At 39.2% G+C, this 22808-nt stretch overlaps 1 protein-coding gene across 15 annotated transcripts in view; it reads left to right on the top strand.

Annotated features, from left to right (window-relative positions):
- NRF1 (nuclear respiratory factor 1) overlaps positions 1 to 22808 on the top strand; it is a 152186-nt gene that overhangs the window by 20717 nt on the left and 108661 nt on the right. Inside the window, exon 2 of one of the 15 annotated variants that reach the window (XM_063641627.1) lies at positions 18214 to 18379. The exons of 13 other annotated variants lie outside the window; for them this stretch is intronic. The gene's annotated coding sequence lies outside the window, so the exon portion shown is untranslated. Of the gene's footprint in view, positions 1 to 18213; positions 18380 to 19512; positions 19630 to 22808 lie in introns of all 15 variants that reach the window. One more of the 15 variants, XM_063641623.1, reaches the window with a different exon arrangement.

Genomic DNA, 22808 nt, shown 5'->3' on the forward strand with positions numbered 1-22808 from the left:
TAGCCTGGGTGAAAAAGCGAGATCCTGTCTCTTAAAAGAATTTTCTTATTTATAATAGATACATTTATCTCTGATTTACTCAGTACTATAACCCCATTTAAGTAGTTTGAAGAGATTAGGGTTAAGTCCTGCTGTTTTTAGTATGACTACAGTAGTTGACACTTTAAACAATTTTTTGAAATACTTTAGGCATAAAAAAGGATATAGAACAATATAAGAAATTCCATATACCTACTACCTAAAGTAATAAAAATCACAGTTATTGTTGAAGCTTATTGGGCACCCCTTCCCCATCCTAGTCCCCTCCCTTCCCAGCTGTGACCATTATTCTCAATTTGATATTTATTCTCTCCCTGCATTTTTACAAACTTTTTCTGTATGTGTATGTATCCACTAAAAAAAAAAAAACTGTTTGGATTGCAGGGAAAACTAAAAAGTGTAATATTGTTTTATATGTTTTTAAGCTTTGTATAAGAGGTTAAACTTTATTGGTACATGTAGTTATAGTTTACTCATTTTAAGTGCTGTAGATATTTGATATAATGGAGTGTGAAAGTAATACTTTTTTTGGGGGGAATTTTAAAAATAAAGGGAAGTATGAAGATGATAAAAATTTGTAGCCCTGCTATCCAGAGATACTAAAGTCAATATTTTGTTTTTTTCGTTTGCTTCTTCTCTTCCTACTTATGTATGTATTTTTTGGTACCCTTTAATATAAAAGGGACCCAGTTTTAAGGATTACATAAAATTGCAAAACAGCTACATAAAGCCTGTTATCCCATTTTAATTGATTCTTAGTTGAAAAGGGGGAAAGAAAATGAATGAGCATTATATATCAGACATACTTGGTAAATTTACTACCTGTAACAGATATTGATAGTCTATTTCTTAGTATGCAAACACCGTAGAAGTGGCATCTGGAAAGAGGCTGTATTACTGAACATGCTTTTAAATTTATATGAGATTTTTCTAGTAAACAGATTTGCCAGATAGGTGATGCTTATCTTTTTAAACGTTAAGTACTGTTTTGGTTTTAACCATTTTTTATGGGAAAAAGGAAAATAAAAAGAAGCCTACAAGTATTTCTGTGCTCATTAAGCCAGAATACTGTGGTGTGCTTATAATTTTATCTTTTCTTGGCAACTCGATGTCACTGTGGAAAGCACTGATTACTGAACTGTATTGTGACTCCTTTTGTTCTAGGTGCCTTTGAACTCTTGTGCACTTTTTAGTTAGATCTTTGTTAACATGCTACACCACTGCAGGGAGGGAGCAGGAAAAGCATGATACACAATTTAAGACAAGTGCCACCATAGGCTACTGTTGGCAAACAAGAGCTCCACCAAACTTTTTAAAGTGAAGAAGCAGCAGTCTGAGCCATTTTTCTCACCAGTGGGAGTAGGGGGAGACTTCCGCCAGCAACATGGAATCTTCAATGGATGCAGCTAACCAACCCTCCTGACTTCTCAGTCTTTTCCCACCACTGCTCACCCTTTATGTTCAGATGTATTCAGCACTAGATAACTATACTTATTAACTATAAGTGATGTGTGTGTGTGTATATGCATATAAAACTGTACTTTAAGAATAAATACATATAAACTATAATATATGTAACAAATCTATAATATATAAACTATAAATCTGTGAAAGCATTCAGCATTATATAATGGCAGGCTGTGGTGATTTACATTGGTGGAGCTCCTGACCATGCCTGAAAATCCCTGTACCCTCTTTGGCCGTGATTTTTTTTTTTTTTTTTTTTTTTTTTTTTGAGACGGAGTCTCGCTCTGTCGCCCAGGCTGGAGTGCAGTGGCGCGATCTCGGCTCACTGCAAGCTCCGCCTCCCGGGTTCTCGCCATTCTCCTGCCTCAGCCTCTCCGAGTAGCTGGGACTACAGGCGCCCGCCATCACGCCCGGCTAATTTTTTGTATTTTTAGTAGAGACGGGGTTTCACTTGGCCGTGATTTTTTAAGGGAATATTTTTTTTTTACATCGGTATTTAAATATATATATATATACACACACACTATTTTTTAGAGCAGTTTTAGCTTTATAGAAAAATTGTAGAGTATGGAGAGTTACCAGGTTCTCTCCTACCCATTTCCTTTATTAATATCTTGCTGTTGCATGGTAGATTTGTTACAGTTGATGAACCAGTATTAACCGAAGTCCATAGTTTACATTCAAGTTCATTCTGTGTGTTTGTGCAATCTGTGGATTTTGACAAATATGTAATCATACAGAATGGTTTCACTAATCCAAAAGTCTCCTGGTGCTCCTGTCTTCCCTCCTTTCTCTAACCCCTGACAACTATTTTTTTTACTGTCTCCATAGTTTTGCCTTTTCCAAAAATGTCATATGGTTGGAATCATACAAATGTAGCCTTTTCAGATTGGCTTCTGTCACTAAGCAATATGTATTTAATGGCTGGATAACTTTTCATGGCTTGATAACTCATTTCTTTTTAATGCTGAATAATATTTCACTGTATGGATGTACCACGAGTTGTTTATCATTCACATACTGAGTAACATCTTGGTTGTGTTCAAGTTTTAGCGATTGTGAATAAAACTGCTGTGAATATTTATTTGTGTGCTGGTTTTTGTGTGGACATAAGTTTCAGCATATTTGGGTAAATACCAAGGAGTTCAATTGTTGGATCCTATGGTAAGACTATGTTTAGTTTTGTAAGAAATCGCCCAATAGGCTTCCAAAGTGGCTGATGTATTAATTTTTAGGTTGCTCATGTGTTTTTCAAAAACACCTTACTCAGGTATATTGATAGAATGCTTGCCCTGTGATAGGATTACAAGTAATTGAGGTCTGTGGGGCTGGTTGTCCCTACATAAATAATACCAGCTGGTTGTACTTTGCTTGTTCTTGTTTGCTTTCTCTTTTCTTTATCTATTTTTTTCCTTTTCTTTGTGTTTTTACTCTCTTTGTCTTGCTTTACCACTTCGGCTTTGTCCTCAGAAATCAGAAGACTACATTTGTTGGAATAGTGTACAAATTTAAAAGGCAAAATAAAACAAGTCCAAGTCCTTTCTCAGGTTCTCTAGGCTGTTGGGGATGGTTGAGATTGTAGCATTAAGTAAGGTATTGTTGGAGCATTAATTTGACTATATAGAATATAATCTTCAGAGATGGGAAAAGGGGAACAATATGTTAATAAAACTTGCTTTCCTTTGTAATTTGTTAATTATAGGGCAACTGTATAAAATGTTTTAAGACTATGATAGCAGAAGAGTTTTGTTTTTTTCCTACCTTTCTCTGGGAGAGCTTTTCAGCTTCTACTGTTACAGTTTTTGTTTGTTTGTTTGTTTGTTTGTTTTTTAAACACACCACCTTTGGAAGTGTTACATTTCTTTAAAGAGGACTGAGCCTTTGCTTAAGGCTAGCTTCATACTATTTGTGTAATTCTGTTTGTATGTGCATTTGTACATACCCCCAACTGCAGCAGAATATCAACAGATTCTATTCTCCCAGGAGAAGGGCAAGGACTGTATCCAATATTATCTGGGGTATGTATCCAAATGACCTGAGACAGTCTTCCTAATAAACACTTTTGGACGGCAGGGTTCAGACTCTCCTGGGGTGGAATCTTTTTTTGTTACATTTCTTTCTGCCTGCTAGTTTGAGTCAGGATGCATGCAAGGCCCACGTCTCCAGTGCCCCCAAGTGGTTGTCTAGATTTTGCAAGAGGACATCTAGTGATGGGAGAACTCACTGCTTCCAGCCACTCTGACTATACACCCCTGTTAGAAAAATGATCTGTTGACCAGAATTTTGCCATAATTTCTTACCTTTTTTTTAAATTAGGGTCACAGACTTAATCTAATTCCTCTTCCTCATAATGGTCTTTTAATATAAAATATTAAAAGAAAGAGATTCCTAAAGTCCTTCTTTATATTTAAACACCCCTTATTTTCTAACTATTCATTAAGCATTTTCATAGTCCCAGTGAAATATAACGGGATTTTTCTCGTATCTTTAAAAGTGGAGTGCCCAGGGCTAAGTACAGGAGTGGTCATTGTTCACATTGTGCATATGTTGCTTGTCATGTGATACTTTTTTTCCAGACAAAATTTACTGTGAGCCAGTGTTTCTGAATCTTTTTACTTTCTCTGTGATGATGACACAAGTCTCCATCATCCTGTTTTTCTTCAATGTGTTTTTTTTTTTCTTTCTTTTTTTTTTTTGAAACAGAGTCTCACTGTGTTGCCCAGGCTGGAGTACAGTGGTGTGATCTCGGCTCACTGCAACTTCCATCTCCTGGGTTCAAGGGATTCTTGTGTCTCAGCCTCTCAAATAGCTGGGATTACAGGTGTGTGCCCCCACGCCTGACTAATTTTTGTATTTTTAGTAGAGATGGGGTCTCACCATGTTGGCCAGGCTGGTCTCAAACTCCTGACCTCAGGTAATCTGCCTACCTTGGCCTCCCAAAGTGCTGGGATTACAGGCATCAGCCACTGCACCTGGCCTTTCAATGGGTTTTTTTTAGAACAAAGTTTAGAATGATATGTTTATGCCTGTGAACATTTATCTTGTTAGATTATGCTCATTAAGCCATTGGGGTGTTTGGGGAATTTGATCAATGTATCTTTTCTGTCTCTTTTCAGTTTCGAAAACTATCCCTCTGCTGCTGCTTTTCTTCCACTTGTCTTTTCTCAATAGCTGATTCTAGTTTTTGTTGCTTCGATGGATACATATGGCTAAACATAAACCTCAGACAATAGAAAAACGTATTCATTTGCAAAGCTGCCAGGGTGTTTGGAGTGCTTGAATCATATTGAACTTCAAGAACCATTATGTTTCTTTGTCTTTTTGACAGTTATTGGAGCCAATTTGTGTGTTTTCAGTTTCTCTTAAACTTTCAGTATGTATCTGAAAAGCTTGCAGGCCCCAGTTACTGTGTCTATAATGCCTAGTAAGTAAAATGACCCACAGACCAGTCAATAAGACAGGGCTTAACAGGAGAGTAATCCTTGGGCCTCAGTTTCCCAACTGTACAATGAAATACTTAGATTAATCACAGTGTTTCCACTTGTGCTCTGGAGTTCTGAGTGGTGAGGAGGATGAATGGCTTTAACTCTCTGCATCCCCATCCCCTTCAATAGAAGAAATTCCACTGTTACCTTACATTTTGAGGTTCTGTACAGGATTCTGCTTAAAGAAAAGGCTCTGCTAAAAAAAAAAAAAAAAAAAAAAAAAAGAAGAAGATTCATTGGAAACCCCTGCAAAAAAGCAAGGAAGAAAATGGCTCCCAGAGGACGTTGGGCAGCTTGGAAAGTCTGTATGTGTCCCTGATTTCATGAGTTTGGAGGCCTCTGGTATTTCATTTGGTAAAAAGAAGAAGAGCTTATGCTGTTTGTCTTTTCTTTCTCAAACGTGGACATAACAATGGTTATAAAAGTAATCACATTCTTATTATTTTGAAGGGAGAAATCTGTAAAGCAGAAATAAAGTTTTTATAATCCATAATTCTATTTTGCATAGATAAAAAGTATTCTTAATAGTTTTAGTATGTCTTCCAAAATTATTTTGTTTGTCCACAACCATATTTATTTACACTTAAAAAAATGAGACTACACTCATTCTAGCAGATTTTATAACCTGTTGTTTTCAATTTCCATCATTTTATGGATTTTTTTGTGTGTCAATACGCATAAATCTATTTCATCCTTTAAGACAAGCTTGTCCAACCTGCAGCTCACAAGCTGCATGCGGCCCAGGATGGCTTTGAATGTGGCCCAACACAAATTCATAAACTTTCTTAAAACATTATGAGTTTTTTTGTGATTTTATTTTTTGTTTTTTTTTAAGCTCATCAGCTATCGTTACTGTTATTGTATTTTATGTGTGGCCCAAGACAATTCTTCCAACATGGCCCAGGGAAGCCAGAAGATTGGACACCTCTGCTTTAAGGCTTCTGTGATATTTCTCTGTACCAAGAGTTAATATTCCTTGTTGCACAGCACATGGAATCTGTTCTAAAGTATGACTCTAGTTTTATTTGTACATTGCTACTGGCACAGTTTTTTTTTTTTTTTTTTTTCAATAGTTCACTCTTTTTGGGGGTTGTGATATGTGTTGTTTTTTTCTGGTTGCTTCCTTTTCCTCTGGTTTGACTACAGATCAAGACCTGTGTTATCCCAGTCAAGCTATAGATACAGATTGCCCTTTTCTTTCAGACGATAGCTCTAATTTAATGTCCCCTTTCATAGTTACAAGTCTGTTGTTCAGAACAAAATCTTGGCAGCCAGAATTATACTTGACACTTTATTCCAGCATATTACTGCTGGTGAGAAAGGCGGTTGACTTGTTTTGACCCAAGTGAGCTTAGTTCTAAGAGACTAGGAAGGTGGATGATGAGCAGCTTTTGGTGGTTTGACAGCCAGCTGCAGGACATCCATTGTGGCCAGGACCAAGTAGCTGCCGATAAATGTGGGTATGGTAAATTACATTTGATGGTCTCTTTTCCCTTTCTGTTTTTGAGAATTTTATCAAAGATTACACTGAGAAAGTGGTATTGAGAAAAATATTTTTTATTCTTATAGGATACATATTCTTTTCTCTAGCCTATACTTGTTGTAAATGGCAACATTGGTAGTCATGGAAAAATTTTGGTGATTGGTTTTTTTAAACAGGAAATATAGTGTAAATGTTATTTAGGTAGTTTTGATTTCTTTAGGAATTTAGGTAGTATTTCTCCCCTCCTGTGAGTTTAGTGATATCTTTTATAGACTTAAACAAATTCTAAAATGGAGATGTTATACCTAGTTTTAGGTAAAGGCATTTTAATTTTATGTTCAATTACTTTCTAAATTTTGTTTGTTTTAGTCTTGAAATATAATATGCTTTTTTACTTTAACATCCTTGTGTAGGATTCTAATGTGATTTTTTTTCCTTCTTACTACTGTGCCTCTAATTTTGATTATATGGCGTTTTTAATTTTGTAAGTAATTCAAGATACAGTTTATCTCAATGAATTAACTCACAAAGTAAAGTGGGAATTTTTTTTGAGACAGGGTTTCACTCTGTCCTCCAGGCTGCAGTGCAGTGACATAATCTCTGCTCACTGCAGCCTTGACCTCCATGGCTTCAGCGATCCTCCCTTCTCAGCCTCCCGAGTAGCTGGGATTATAGGCATGCGCCACCATGCCTGGCTAATTATTGTGTTTTTAGTAGAGATGGGGTTTCGCCATTTTGGCCAAGCTGCTCTCAAAACTCCTGACAATTTATGGGGATTTTGGTTATTTGATCTTGACTCTTCCATATATACTTGATTTCCAGTAATTGGCGTGGTTCCAGTTTTACATTTTGTTATTTGCTTGTTCCTAAATTTATATAAATAATAATCTGTACAGATTTTCATACCTTTTAAAATTCAACTTAAAATAATTTTTATAAATTGGTTTAATACAAACATAAAAATGGTGTTCCCAACTCTCCATTTTCCTTAAAAAGTCAGCCCCGTATCCCCCCAACCCTTTTTTTTTTTTCTTTTGCGAGATGGAGTCTCGCTCTGTCACCCAGGCTGCAGTGCAGTGGCGTGATCTCGGGGCTCACTGCAACCTCCACCTCCTGGGTTCAAGCCATTCTCCTGCCTCAGCCTCCCGAGTAGCTGGAATTATAGGTGCACGCCACCACACCCGGCTAACTTTTGTGTTTTTAGTAGAAACGGGGTTTCACCATGCTGGCCAGGTGGTCTCGAACTCCTGGCCTCAGGTGATCTGCCTGCCTCAGCCTCCCAAAGTGCTGGGATTACAGGCATGAGCCACTGCGCTCTCCTGCCCCCCTTTTTTTAAAAAGGTAATTTTTTTCTCTTTCCATCTACTGAAAGTGGGAATGAATAGTTAGCTAAACAGTTTAATGTAGGTGAAGAAGAACATAAAGTCAGTTGAACACTCTGGTGCTCACAGAAGACTGTAGCTTCACAAGACTGCTTTGGCAACTTTATGAACTGCATTTATTCCTGTGGCTGAGAATCATGCTGTCAGGCCTCTCAGTTTGTGGGAATCAGCTCTCAAAGTAGCTATTGTATATTATCTAAGGCAATGATGGTGGGGTTGAGGGTTGAGGGAACAGGAGATGTATTAGAGGGACCAGGATGGGTGGCTGCAGGTACAGTTTGAAAAATCAATTCAACGTGCATACCGTTTTATAATACAAATTCAAGGCTGGGTGCTGTGTTTCACGCCTGTAATCCAAGTACTTTAGGAGGCCAAGGTAGGAGGATCGCATGAGCCCAGGAGTTTAAGACCAGCCTGGCAACATAGTGAGACCTGATCCCTACAAAAAAATTTTTTAATTAGCTAGGCATGGTGGCTCACGTCTGTAGTCCCAGCTACTCTGGAGGCTGAGGCAGGAGGGTCCCAGGAGGTGAAAGGTGCAGTCAGCCATGATTGCACCACTGCACTCCAGCCTAGGTGATTGAGTGAGACCCTGTCTCTTAAAAGACAAAACCCAAATTTACTGTACCCCCAGTAAAACCCAAATTTTGGCTTGCAGATTAATTAATTAAGAGCTTAATTATTAAGCTATTAATACATAATAGCTTGCATTAGCAGTTAAGGAGCCCAAGCAAGTAATGAGTGGAGACTGTGCTCGGGTACAAAGGGTGGGTCTCTGATGGAGCAGCTGGAACACCTGATTGAGAAGCAGGTGATAGGGGTTCAAGTTTCAGATTTGCCACCAATTAGAGATGTGACTTTGGGTAACTCACTGGGTCTTTCTTGGTCACAATTTGGAAAATGAGAAAATCAAACTAGATAGTCTCCAAAGTCTTAAGCATTTTAGGTTTGCCTCTGGTTAAAGGAATGTTCTGTGGACAGTTGGATTTGACCAGTTATCAAGGTAAGATTATATATTTGGAAAACCAAAGTAAACAGTTCCAGATTTTCCAGCCAGTCTTCATCAGGGTATTATTTGTACATCCTAACAAATCACAGAGCCATGGAGACCTTAAGATGAATAACCATAAGCCTCCTGGCTCTTCCCTTTTCTTGCCATCCCAGTCCTACTATCCAGAGACAGCCTTTAAAAACTATTTCACTATTTCTGTTTTTAGCTTCCCTTGTGGTTACTTCCATAAGGCTAAATAATATGTTTAGACTTCTGTTCCTTGATTTATCAACTTTAGACGATACCTGTGAAGTTTTTGATGTGAAAAATGAGAATTTAACCCACTTTTTTACCCCCGTCATTATTTGATATTTATATTACTTTGAAAGTAATTTATTAATTATCTTTATAATTTTAAATGATAAACTTTAATTTTTTGATCCATCAACTTCCTGTAGGGCCTCTTAACTTGCCATTTTGGAAAATGGGATTTTAAATACCCCCTTCATGTCCCTCTTTTTATATTCTACCTTCTGACACCTGTACTCAACTTACATATTGTCTAGGTTATAAAAGGTTAATATTTTTATTCTGTCTTCCATTCACCACCAAGTATCATGTGCTTTCCTTTATATTTAGATTGCTGTTTTTACTGCATTCCCTTTCTCTGCCTGCTGTGAACATATGCAGAATCATAAGTGTACGATTACTCAAAATGTTTATGTCTTTTTTTTTTTTTTTTTTTTTTTTTTTTTTTTTTTTTTTTGAGATGGAGTCTCGCTCTGTCGCCCAGGCTGGAGTGCAGTGGCGCTATCTCGGCTCACCGCAAGCTCCGCCTCCCGGGTTCACGCCATTCTCCTGCCTCAGCCTCTCCGAGTAGCTGGGACTACAGGTGCCTGCCACCACGCCCGGCTAATTTTTTGTATTTTTAGTAGAGATGGGGTTTCACCGTGGTCTCGATCTCCCGACCTCGTGATCCGCCCGCCTCGGCCTCCCAAAGTGCTGGGATTACAAGCGTGAGCCACCGCGCCAGGCCTGTCTTATGTCTTTTAAAAGCTAAAGAAGTAATTTGGTATGTGCTTAAAGACTCAGCTTATTTTATTTTATTTTTATTTATTTATTTTTTTGAAATGGAGTCTTGCTTTGTCACCCAGGCTGGAGTGCAGTGGCGTGATCTCGGCTCACTGCAACTTCCACCTCCCGGGTTCAAGCAATTCTACTGCCTGAGCCTCCCGAGTAGTTGGGACTACAGGTGCGTGCCACCACGCCCAGCTAATTTTTTGTATTTTTAGTAGAGATGGGGTTTCACCATATTAGCCAGGATAGTCTCGATCTCCTGACCTTGTGATCCACCCGCCTCGGCCTGCCAAAGTGCTGGGATTACAGGCATGAGCCACTGCGCCCAGCCTAGCTTATTTTATTTTTTGAGACAGAGCCTCATTCTGTTGCCTAGGCTGGAGTGCAGTGGCACAACCTCGGCTCACTGTAACCTCCGCCTCCCAGGTTCAAGCAATTCTCCTGCCTCACCCTCCCTAGTAGCTGAGATTGCAGGCACTCGCCACCATGCCCGGCTAATTTTTTGTATATATATTTTTTTTTTTAGTAGAGATGGGGTTTCACCCAGTTGGCCAGGCTGGTCTCGAACTCCTGACCTCAAGTGATATGCCCGCCTCAGCCTCCCAAAGTGCTGTGATTACAGACGTGAGCCACCGCGCCCAGCCAAGACTCAGCTTATTAAACCATTTGTTTACTCATTTATTCAAGAGATATTTATTGAATACTACAGTTATCATAACAGTGCTATTTATAATAGTGAGAAATTGGAAAGAACCTAAATGACTTCAGAGGATTGGTAAACTAAACTACTGTATGTTCTTATAGGGAATGCTCTGTAGACATTTAAAAAAGATACAAAAATGTTAATAACATGGAATATTTTAATCTATATTAAGTGAAAAAACATTTGTAATACAGTATATACAATATAGGCTCATTTTTGTTTAAAAACAATGAAACAAAGCCAACCATATAAGAAACTAGCAGGGGAAATGCTGGAAGCATATACATAAAATTGCTAACTTGGTAATGTAGCTGTCTCAGGTTACAGTGATTTGTGTTTATTTTTAATGCCCCTATATTTTCTCAGTTACCCCCAAAGGACACAAGTCACTTCTAAAAGAATACATTCTTTAAAAACTTTTTTTTTTTTTTTTAAATGAGATAGGGTCCCATTGTTTTCCAGGCTGGAGTACAGTGGTGCAATCTCAAGTCACTGCAACTTCTGCCTCCTGGGCTCACTCCATCCTCCCACCTCAGCCTCCCAAGTAGCTGGGACTACAGGCATGCACTACCACACGCAGCTGTTTTTTGTATTTTTAGTAGAGATGGGGTTTCACCATTTCACCCAGGCTGAGAATACACTTTTTAAACTTAGAGATACAAAATTAGAATTGCCAGTCATAGGTTTTCTTGGAATACACATGCTACAATAAGAGTACCTGATAAGAATTCAGTAATTATTTGTTGAAGGAGAGAGTGATTGAATGGCAGAGATTCCTAGGTCTGTGGTATTAGCACTTAAATACTTTCATAATTTTATCCAGAAACAAATCCTTAGTTCAGTTATTTCAGAAGAGAAATCATGAATTGAGCTGCCCTGCAGAAGCTAGGAAATAGCTTTAACTGGATGTTGGTTGTATAGTGACAGATCCAGCAGAATTGAGTCCGCCACTGAAGCAGCCAGACAACAATGCTGTTTCACAGTATGCAGGATCTGAATAAAAGTGTCCTTTGTGTTTATTTGAGACTGGGGGGGGCGGGACTTGTGGCAATTTACGTTATTTTTCCATAATGGAAATTGAGGCAGCCTCTAATCCTGCTATCACACATGGCAACTACTTATTTGATTTTTGGTAATTTGGGAGCAGCTGTGGACAAACAATTATTCTGCAAAAAGAGCCATGCCAGCTGCATTCTGACCCAGTTGCAAATGCTTGGGTAGACCAAACTTCCTATTCACCATCTTTCCAAACCAGGGATAGCTTCAACAACTCACCTGCTTTTTATTGATATTCGTAGCTGCTGGTAAGCGTCTACATATTTGAGAATGCACTCTCTAATGCTTTTTTATTGTTGTCACCAACCTTCACTAGGCACCTACTTCATTCAGGCACTGTGCCAGACACGGGGTTGTAAGCTGTAAGTTGTTATACAGTGTGGATAGACTGCTTTCATTTTGACAGGTGGGTCAGCATTAGCTTTATTTTTAGTAGACTAAATGGCAGTGTAAAGAAAGAATCTGGTGTGGAGGCAGTTGAGAGCTGTGTTCCTTTGGTCCCCAGACTCCCCCTGAATCTGCTGTCTGGGCGTTCATTGATGTCCCCTTGTTATGCCATGTGCTTTCACAAGCTGTTGCTGCTGCCTGCAGTGCCCTTTTTTTCATTCTGGAGCCTGACGAGCTTCTGACTGTAGACTCTGTCTTTTCCTTCAGGATGCCTGCCCCATGTCCTTGCAGTTTTGTCTTCTCTGCGCTCCCTTAACCCTTAGCAAATATCACCAGAATAGGATTTGTTTTTTAAATGGCGAAAGCCTACTTACTTAACTATATTAATTCAGTCTTTCAGTATACACTTATTTATTTTTTAAACTCTTATAACCGAGGGGCTTAGAAAGATGTTTCAGTAAAGAAACAGGAAATTAGGTAGGTAGGGTCATCTGTAAGGAGCAAAAAGATGGCTTACTTTTGACTGTGAACGTCTGTAGGGTAAGGACAAAACACTGACAAATCTTTATTTCTGTCTCTATAGTGCTGAATTATCACAAGGGACAAATTGGCCTGAATAATTGTATGAACCCACTCTATTAGAAATTACCTTCACACTGATAGATAATGGCCTGTGATAAGAAGCAAGTCAAAACTTTTTAGAATGTAGAACTGCACTGTTCAGTATAGTAGCCACAAGCCACATATGGCCATTTAATATTAATTAAAATTAAACATTTAATTCCTTATGATCTCATGAGGTCAGTAGTCCACATGTCCAGCTACAGTTTTGGACAGCACACATTTAGAATATTTCCATCATTGCAGAAAGTTCTACCGGACAGTGCTAATCCAGAACCTATAAGAGAGTTGACATATTTTAAAGCATTTGATGAAGTACATTCACTTAACTCTTCTCTATGGAAAGATGTTCCAGCAAGCCGAAATTCCCCATGCTTTCTTTACATTTTTTCCTTTGCCTGTGGCACCCTCTAGTGTTCTGGCAATACACAGTCTATTTGTGATTTGAATAGAAGAACATTGGAATATTTTGGGAAATTCTGTGTGTGTAACATTTTTCTAGGGAGGAGCTCTGTAGCTTTCACCCATCCCCAAGAAAGTTTATGATTTAAAAACGATTAAGAACTCTATGATAGAGGTATTTGTATGGCCAAAATTCCTAATATGATCTGTAAACATTATTTCACCCAGTGTAAAAAAAAATCATGTAACTGTCCCTTCGACATTTCTTTGCTGTCCTCGTCTTTGTACATGGAATAATAATAAGTTACACTTATATTAAGTGTAACTTATAGTGAGTTACATTATATACCATGTCCCTTTAAGCCCTTTTTCAAATAGTAATTCATTTTGTCCCCAGTAATTCTATGAAGTAGATTCTGTTATTTTCCTTCATTTGACAGATGTTACAACTAAGACATAGAAAAAGTCAAATGAAACTCCTCCAAGTTGCTAGTAAGTGGCAGAGCAAGAAATGGAACGCAGTATTCTGGTTCCAGAGTTTGCACCACCCCGCTGGAGAAGTGAGGATGTGTTTAAGTAGGCATGAGGTAGAATGGAGAGGAGACTCTCCAGACACTTGTACATGCTGAGTCCAGTTGTATAATAAAAAAAAGAATGGTAACTCTAAATCGCTCTTTCCCATGCTGGAAATGATAGCCATTACCCACCATTGATTTTCAGTAGGTCTATGCAGTCTGGTAGGGAATTAGAATGGTAGATAAAGGTCAAAGGTACCACTGCTACCACATTTTCTTTGGTTTCCAAAAACCTGATCTATTCATCAAGTAATATGACAAATCATTTTCTGTTTGTCAGTGTTGTTTCTATAAAGAGACAATATAGTACTATGATGTTGATTTTGAGGTTCGCAGGAATGTTAGACTTAAAGAGTAGGTCAGATAGACTCACAAACATAAGTTTGTGTTGATATCACCTACTTTCCTGTCTATGCTCCCTTCTCACTTCTAAGTGTCCCATTTCTGTCTGTGTGAAGCATTTTAATGTATTTATTTATTCTGAGATACAGTTTCACTTTGTCGCCCAGGCTGGAGTGCAGTGGCATCATCTCAACTCACTGCAGCCTCCGCCTCCCGGGTTCAAGCGATTCTTGTGCCTCAGCCTCCCGAGTAGCTGGGACTATAGGCGTGCACCACCACACCCGGCTGATTTTTGTATTTTTAGTAGAGACAGGGTTTCATCATGTTGGTCAGGCTGGTCTTGAACTTCTGACCTCAGCTGATCCACCTGCCTCCCAAGGTGTTAGGATTACAGGTGTGAGCCACTGTGCCAGGCCTGTGAGACATTTTATACTCTATAACTCAGCATCTTTTTAATGGTTCGTTAAATTTGAGATTCATCAGTGTCTGAAAACAGAAACTCTAATTGTAGTCTTGTAAAAATGGGCTTCATTTTTTACATCACTTCTTTATTGAGGGTATGAGAATCCCAGATTGCTGCTTACCAGCACTGTATGAGTAATTTTGGATGCAGATATGTATTTTCTTCTTTAAGTATTAATCGGGGCCTAGAAAACCATGTGTGACATTTCAGAGAATTTAATTCTGGGAATTGGGTACACAGGTGTTACAAGATGAAAGAGCACAAAAGACACTGAGGTAATCCAGATAGGAAGCACTACCACCCCCAGGTTTGGGGGAACAGAAGAGAAGAACCTGGAAGTTCAGAGAGGTCCTCCCGCAGCTGGTAATCTGATCTCCCAGTGGAATGCCATTCAGCTGGTACTCAACCACCAGGAGAGAAGGGGCACAGCTGGAGTTGGGAGGTGCAACACTCCTCTTGCTGGAGCAATGCTGATGTTACAGCAATGAAAACAGCAAAGAAATCCCTTCTCTCCCCTTCCAGTCTCCCTAGGCAAAACCTAACAGGATACTGGCAGTAAAGTCTGGAAAACATGGTTGGCAGGCTCAGCCCCAGAGCGAGGAATAGTGCAACTCGGGCAAGAATAGAAGACAGGGCTTGGAAGTGAGAGGAAGAGAGAGATAAACAGCCAGCACATCCTTATAGGAGAGTTACAGAAACTGTAACTGCCTGGGTGTAGCTTTAGTAATTAAAATGTGCAGCTGATTGCCCACAATCATTTATTAAAGAGCACATTATGATAGATCTATTCATAGAGACTTTATGGACCCAAGCCCTGACTTCAGTGAGCTTACAGTATTTCCTTTTTTTTTTTTTTTTTTGAGATGGAGTCGCACCCTGTCGCCCAGGCTGGAGAGTGCAATGGCGCGATCTTGGCTCACTGCAACCTCCGCCTCCCGGGTTCAAGCAATTCTCCTGCCTCAGTCTCCAGAGTAGCTGGGATTACAGTCATGTGCCACCATGTCCGGCTAATTTTTGTATCTTTAGTAGAGACGGGGTTTTACCATGTTGGCCCAGCTGACTCCAGACCTCGTGATCCGTCCGCCTCCGGCCTCTCGGGATTACGGGCATGAGCCACCACGCCCGGCGCTTACAGTATTTTCATAAAATCATCCACTCATCCCTAAGTCATTATGAAGTTGTGTGGTAAAGCTTTTTTTTTCTTTTCTTGCTTTTTTTTTTTTTTTTTTTGAGACGGAGTCTTTCTGTGTTGCCCAGGCTGGAGGGCAGTGGTGCGATCTTGGCTCACTGCAACCTCCGACTCCCAGGTTTAAGCGATTCTCCTGTCTCAGCCTCCCGACTAGCTGGAATTAAAGGCACACGCCACCACCCCTGGCTAATTTTTGTATTTTTAGTAGAGATAGGGTTTCACCATGTTGGTCAGGCTGGTCTCAAACTTCTGACCTCGTGATCCCCCAGCCTTGGCCTCCCAAAGTGCTGGGATTACAGGCGTGAGCCACCACGCCCAGCCTAAAGCTTGTTTTTCTTAAGCGTTATATAAAAGCATCATTGTTAACTGGATTATCGTGTTATTAGTATTAAGGAATATTTACAAAGTTAACCTATTGGTATTAAAAATATTTGATTAGTCATATAATTTTGTTAGTTTTAGATGCCGCAAATTAGGAAGTTAGTCTTACTCAAGGCAAGGCCACTTCTAAACTTGAACTGTGCTGTTCTCAGTTCTTAACGTAAGAAGGGAGCTTTATTTATCTAGTGACAGTTGGCTCTAGCATGTCATTTAATTTTAATTTTCAAAAGGATCAATTTGGAAGACTATATCATAGCTATTTGTTTTTAAAGCTCATTTTGTTAAAAGTCAAAGTAATACATTCATATAATAAAAGATCAAATAGAAGGACTTACAATAAAAATCAAGTCTTTTGCCACTCTTTCCCTATCCCGAGTCCCACTTTTCAGAGAAAATGAACTTTTTTGTTTATAGTTTGTTTTGTTTATAGTATCATCAAACAGTAATGCCTCCATAACTCTAAATAATATGTCTATACCACTATTTCTTGATTTATCAAATGGGCATTATTGACTTTTTTTGTTTGTTTGTTTTTTGTTTTGAGAAGGATTCTTGCTCTGTCGCCCAGGCTGGAGTGCAGTGACGCAATCTTGGCTCACTGCAAGCTCCACCTCCCGGGTTCACGCCATTCTCCTGCCTCCGCCTCCCACGTAGCTGGGACTACAGGCGCCCGCCACCACGCCCAGCTAATTTTTTGTATTTTTAGTAGAGACGGGGTTTCACCGTGTTAGCCAGGATGGTCTCTACCTCCTGACCTCGTGATCCGCCCGTCTCGGCCTCCCAAAATGCTGGGATTACAGGCGTGAGCCACCGCTCCCGGCTTGACTTTCTTTTATGGAATATAAGGTACTTATTTTTTTAGTACTTTTCCTTTCCCTTCTACTTTTGATAGTTACATTGTAATACTATTTCCATCTCCTGCTAATAATGTCTCCTGACTCCCTCACCATGTAAGGATAGGATATTAATACTCCTATACTCCTAGCCATTCTTCCACCTTTCTGCCCCTCTCCCGCCTCCAAATTTCTGTCAGCCTTATCTTTGCTTTTTCATTGTCGTGATTCATAACTTTTACCTTCTGTTTTGTATTATATTTCATTTTCTGTATTTTGGTCTGTAGTCGGAGTCTGGAGATGGAACTACATATACAACTATAGCTTCATTTTTTTTTTTCAACCGTAGAGTCCAGTGGTGTGGGAGGATATTTTTTTTCTCTCCATGTCTGATATCATCACTCATACACTCTTTGAAAGAGAATTATCCTAGGTCAAATGGATTCTTCTTTTCTTATGTTCCATTTTTACTCAGAATTAAGCCACATTTTACTTTGATTCTATTTTCACTCTGACTTGAGCTGTGGAATTGTTTTTAATTTTTACTGCTGTGGTGAGAGTTCCATCCATTACCCTAGTGTCCCCCTGAGAAGCAAACCCTATAGTTGACTTTAGGCTTCTTTAGGCTTTTTGAGAAAGGGTAAAATTTCTATCCTAGTTATGCAGTTTATATTCTGGATGTGTCCAAGAATGTAAGTTGAGCCTGCCTAGGTTCCCTCCCCCCCCAGTTTGGACTGTAGACTGAGGCTAGATGTCAGATTTTCCCTTAGGCAGTTCTTGCTGTTTTTCTTTTGATATGATAATGCTATTGATTAGACTAATGCTTTCTTTTACATTTAGTTACACTTTGATTAGATTTCCTGGCCTGCTTTTCTTTCTGCTTTGATTTTTAAAATACTCTATACTTAATCTCATCCATTATGTGTGGATTAGACTAAATTTAACTCCCTTGGACATTTCCTTCAAATTCCAGTAGCTCCTTAGGTATTATTGACTACAAGTACCAGGGTGCTCTGGGCCAAGACAATCTTTTTCTGTGTTTTCTTCCACTAACCCACCCATTACTGGCCTAGAGGAACAAAAGTAGGAGCTCTTCTGTACCAGATTACCCCTACCCCAACCTCTTGTAGTTTATATAATAAAGAAGGACTTTTTAATTTAATTTTTTTTTTTAAGAGAGAGGGTCTCACTCTGTCACACAGGAGTGCAGTGGCGCGATCTTGGCTCACTGAAGCCTTGTCCTCCCAGGCTCAAGCAATCCTCTTGCCTTAGCCTCCTGAGTAGCTGGGACTATAGGCATGTGCCATCGTGCCCAGCTAATTTTTCATTTTTTGTAGAGACGGGGTCTCCCTACGTTGCCCAGGCTTGTCTTGAACTCCTAGACGTAAGCGATCCTCCCACCTTGGCCTCCCAAAGTGCTGGGATTACGAGTGTGAGCCACTGTGTCCGGCCAAGAAGGACCTTTAGATGAAGAATATATTGCACCCCAGGTGATGATCCAGGGTAAGAAAGATTTTAGTGAAATTGTTACCATGTTAAGTTACTGTTGGGGGAATTGTTTTTTCTTTTTTCTTTTTTTTTTTTAAATGAAGTATTGACTAATCTGCTGAACACCACTGGCTCTGGGTGATAGGTATGCTGTTTTATTTGAATGTGGTGTTGAGTCACAGGTCATTATGTGTTGCCGGCGCTTTCATCTTACCTTTTGTATCAGTTCAGAGGAATCACTGTCAAGTCCATCTGCTGCCTCTTCATTTTGTGCACTGTTGTGAAATTATGCTAGGGGACTTGGTTTCCTATAGTTTCCTTATTTTATGTCTAGGAGAACAATATTTCAGTTGCTGGAGTTAATATAGGGCTTTTTAGATGCCTGATTCAGTCTCTTACACACAGTTAAGAAAACTATCCTCAGAGATGACTGTCTGATTTAGAAATGAAGAAATTGAGGCCCAGTGCTTGTGAGACTAGTCAAGTAATGAGTCAAGAAGGATAGAATCGGGAAGACATAGAGATTCTGGCATCATCATCATAATTAATGTCAGGCACTTATTGCTGGGCACTGTGTTCCTCACTTTATCTGGGTTATCTCATTTAATCCTCATATCATCCTTTTGAGAATAGGTAGTCATTTTTTTTTTCATTTAAAAAAAAATGATAGAATTGTAGCTTAGAGGTTAAGTAACTTGTCCAGGGGTTCTGTATATCTTGGTGATAGACTGTGCTGTTTTATAAAATAGAGAATATTTAATATGTTTTTACCTATTGACAGTTCGCATCACTTTAGCTATCCAGGGAATCTAACTCCTCATGGAGGAAAGCTAAAATGCTTCACTAAATTGACTTGGGAGAGTGAGGTCTGATGATGTCCAGCAATATGTCATATGTCATATGACATATCAGTCATATCTGGCATTAACCAGCCTGCTTCCTTTACGATTTTATGGAAACTTTTTTTTTTTTTTTTTTTTTGAGACGGAGTCTTGCTCTTTCGCCCAGGCTGGAGTGCAGTGGCACAATCTCGGCTCACTGCAAGCTCCGCGTCCCGGGTTCACGCCATTCTCCTGCCTCAGCCTCTCCGAGTAGCTGGGACTACAGGCGCCCGCCACCACGCCCGGCTAATTTTTTGTATTTTTTAGTAGAGACGGGGTTTCACCGTGGTCTCGATCTCCTGACCTTGTGATCCGCCCGCCTCGGCCTCCCAAAGTGCTGGGATTACAAGCGTGAGCCACCGCGCCCGGCCTTATGGAAACATTGTAAGTATCATTCATAAGTATCCCACTCTAGTTAAAAGAAGTCAGAAATACCTTTGCCTTTGCTTTTCACAGAGTGTGCTGAATAAAAATGGTTAGAGAGGCCAGGCGCGGTGGCTCAAGCCTGTAATCCCAGCACTTTGAGAAACCGAGGCAGGTGGATCACCTGAGGTCAGGAGTTTGAGACCAGCCTGGCCAATATGGTAAAACCCCGTCTCTGCTAAAAATACAAAAATCAGCTGGGCTTGGTGGTGCACTTGTAATCCTAGCTACTTGGGAGGCTGAGGCACGAGAATTGCCTGAACCCAGGAGGCAGAGGTTGCAGTGAGCCAAGATCACACCACTGCCCTCCAGCCTGGGCAACAGAGTGAGACTCTGTCTCAAAAAAAAAAAAAAAAATGGTCAGAGAGGCCAAAGAATGGGATAGGGAGAGAGGTGGAAAGAGATGAGGCTCTGGGCAGAAATGGCAAGCCTGTGAAGCAGACAGCCCTATTGATTCATGCTGTGAACTACATTCTGGAGCAAAGAATTGAAATCCATTATGCCAAGTGCATAGCCTACAAATCCCTTTGAAAAGCAGTTAGGTGCCATCTAATCCCAAATCATTTAAAAATAATTCTGAAGTACCCAGAATTCTAAAATGCCCTAAGCAGTTTGTCTCGAAGAACAGTGAAATGGATGGAAAAAATAGCATTTTAATGGCATCTTTCTCTCATATATTATATTCAATTGTGTGACTTAGTATGTTAAATTGTTTTAGATTAGTACAAATCTAGGGGCTAGGATATATTCCCTTGGATATTCTGAAACTCACTTAAAACAGGATATGGAAGGGTAGCTTATCAGGTAGCTTAAAAATTCTTTTCTAATTTTGCCATAATTTCAGACTTTGGGAAAAGTTGCAAGAATAGTACAAAGAATTCTCATGTACCCTTTACCCAGATTTTCCAAATGTTCACATTTTGCTGTGTTTTCAAAGACCTCAGAAAATTGAAAATTTGATTATCTACATAGAAACAAATCACCTAAAGAATAAAGACATTGCAGGATTAGTTTAAGAGAGCAGTTACTCAGGGAACAAAGGATTTTAGAATCAAAAGATCTCAAGATGGAGAAAGACTTCTATAGTAGAGTAGGACAAAATAAGAGAAAAATTTTACATAAATAAATAATTATGTTCTTTTTACATGCAGCCATAGAGGTCATATTTCTATATCTATATGGTTGACATTTTTTGGTAAACTCCAGATGTGTAGTGCTGTATACTGTTACATGATAGTCAGATTTTAAATGTGTGTATATGTTCGTGTGGGTTTGTATTAATAACAAGTAGAGATAGTGTTAGTGTACAACTGAAGTACTCAGCTTTTCAATATACATCAAAATTTAAAATATATATGCCTTTTGACCCAGCAATTTACCTTCAAGAGTTTATTATTTTAAAAGAATTTATTTTTTAAAATAAATAATATACAAGATTTTTAATAAAGATAATACAGGCTGGTTTTATTATTCTCCTGTAAGATTAGTCACTTCTTCCTTTTTTAAAATTTATTTTTATTTATTTATTTTTTTTGAGATGGAGTCTCGCTCTGTCACCCAGGCTGGAGTGCAGTGGCGCATCTCAGCTCACTGCAAGCTCCACCTTCCGGGTTCACGCCATTCTCCTCCCTCAGCCTCCCGAGTAGCTGGGACTGCAGGCGCCCGCCACCACTCCCGGCTAATTTTTTGTATTTTTTTAGTAGAGACAGGGTTTCACCATGTTAGCCAGGATGATCTCGATCTCCTGACCTTGTGATCTGCCTGCCTCGGCCTCCCAAAGTGCTGGGATTACAGGCGTGAGCCGCCGCGCCTGGCCAGATTAGTCACTTCTTTGCACAAAAATTATGCTGGTATATAGGGTAATTTAAAAAAGTTAGTTGTAAAATATACATAACAATAAATTTACCATCATAATCATTTTTAGGCATATAGTTCAGTAGTGTTAAGTACATTCACACTGTTGTGCAGCCAGTCTCCAGAACTCTTCATCTTGCAGAACTGAAACTCTATAGTCTACTTTCTGTCTCTATGAATTTGACTACTCTAGGTGCCTCACATAAGTAGAATCATACAGTATTTGTTCTTTTTTGTGGCTGGCTTATTTCACTGAGCAGAATATCCTCAAGGTTGATCCATGTTGTAGCATGAGTCAGAATTTCCTTTTTTAAAAAACTGGTTTTAAATAAAACTATTTTTTTATAGCAGTTTTAAGTTCACAGCAAAATTGAGTGGAAGATACAGATAATTCCCATATACTTCTCTCCCTTACACTTGCACAGCCTCCCCCACTATCAACATCCTGCACCAGAGTGGTACATTTTGTTCCAATTGATGAGCCCACATTGACACATCATTATTACCCAAAGTCCATAGTTTACATTAGGGTTCCCTCATGGTATTGTACATTCTATGGATTTGAACAAATGTGTAACCCATATCCACCATTATTGTATCATACAGAGTAGTTTCACCGCCCTGAAAATGCTCTGCCTGTTCATCCCTGCTTTCCCCCAATCCTTGGCAACCTCTAATCTTTTTACCATCCCCATAGTTTTGCTTTTCCGGAAGGCCATGTAATTGGAATCATAAGTGTGTAGCCTTTTCAGATTGGCTTTTTTCACTTAGCAATATGCATTTAAGCTTCTTCTACATTTTCTCATAGCTTGAAAGCTCATTTCTTTTTAGTGCTGAATGATATTCTGTTGTCTGGATGTACCACAGTTTATTTATCCATTCATCTATGGAAGGACATTTTGGTGCTTCCAAGTTTGGGCAATTATGAATAAAATTATAAACATCCATGTGCAGGTTTTTATGTGGATGTAAGTTTTCAGCTCCTTTGGGTAAATACAAAGGCATGTAATTGCTGGATTGTATGGTAAGAGTATGTTTAATTTTATAACAGACTGCCACACTGTCTTCCAAAGTGGCTGTACTATGTTGCATTCCCACCAGCAATGAATGAGAGTTACTGTTGCTCCACATCCTCAACAGCGTTTGGTGTTGGCAGTGTTGAGTTTTAGATATTTAAATAGATGCGTAGTGATATCTCACTGTTTTAATTTGTAATTATCCCATGACATATGATGTTCAGCATCTTTTCATATGCTTATTTACCATCTATATATCTTCTTTGGTGA

The sequence above is a fragment of the Symphalangus syndactylus genome, chromosome 6 (assembly GCF_028878055.3).
Source record: "Symphalangus syndactylus isolate Jambi chromosome 6, NHGRI_mSymSyn1-v2.1_pri, whole genome shotgun sequence".
Lineage (NCBI taxonomy): Eukaryota > Metazoa > Chordata > Mammalia > Primates > Hylobatidae > Symphalangus > Symphalangus syndactylus.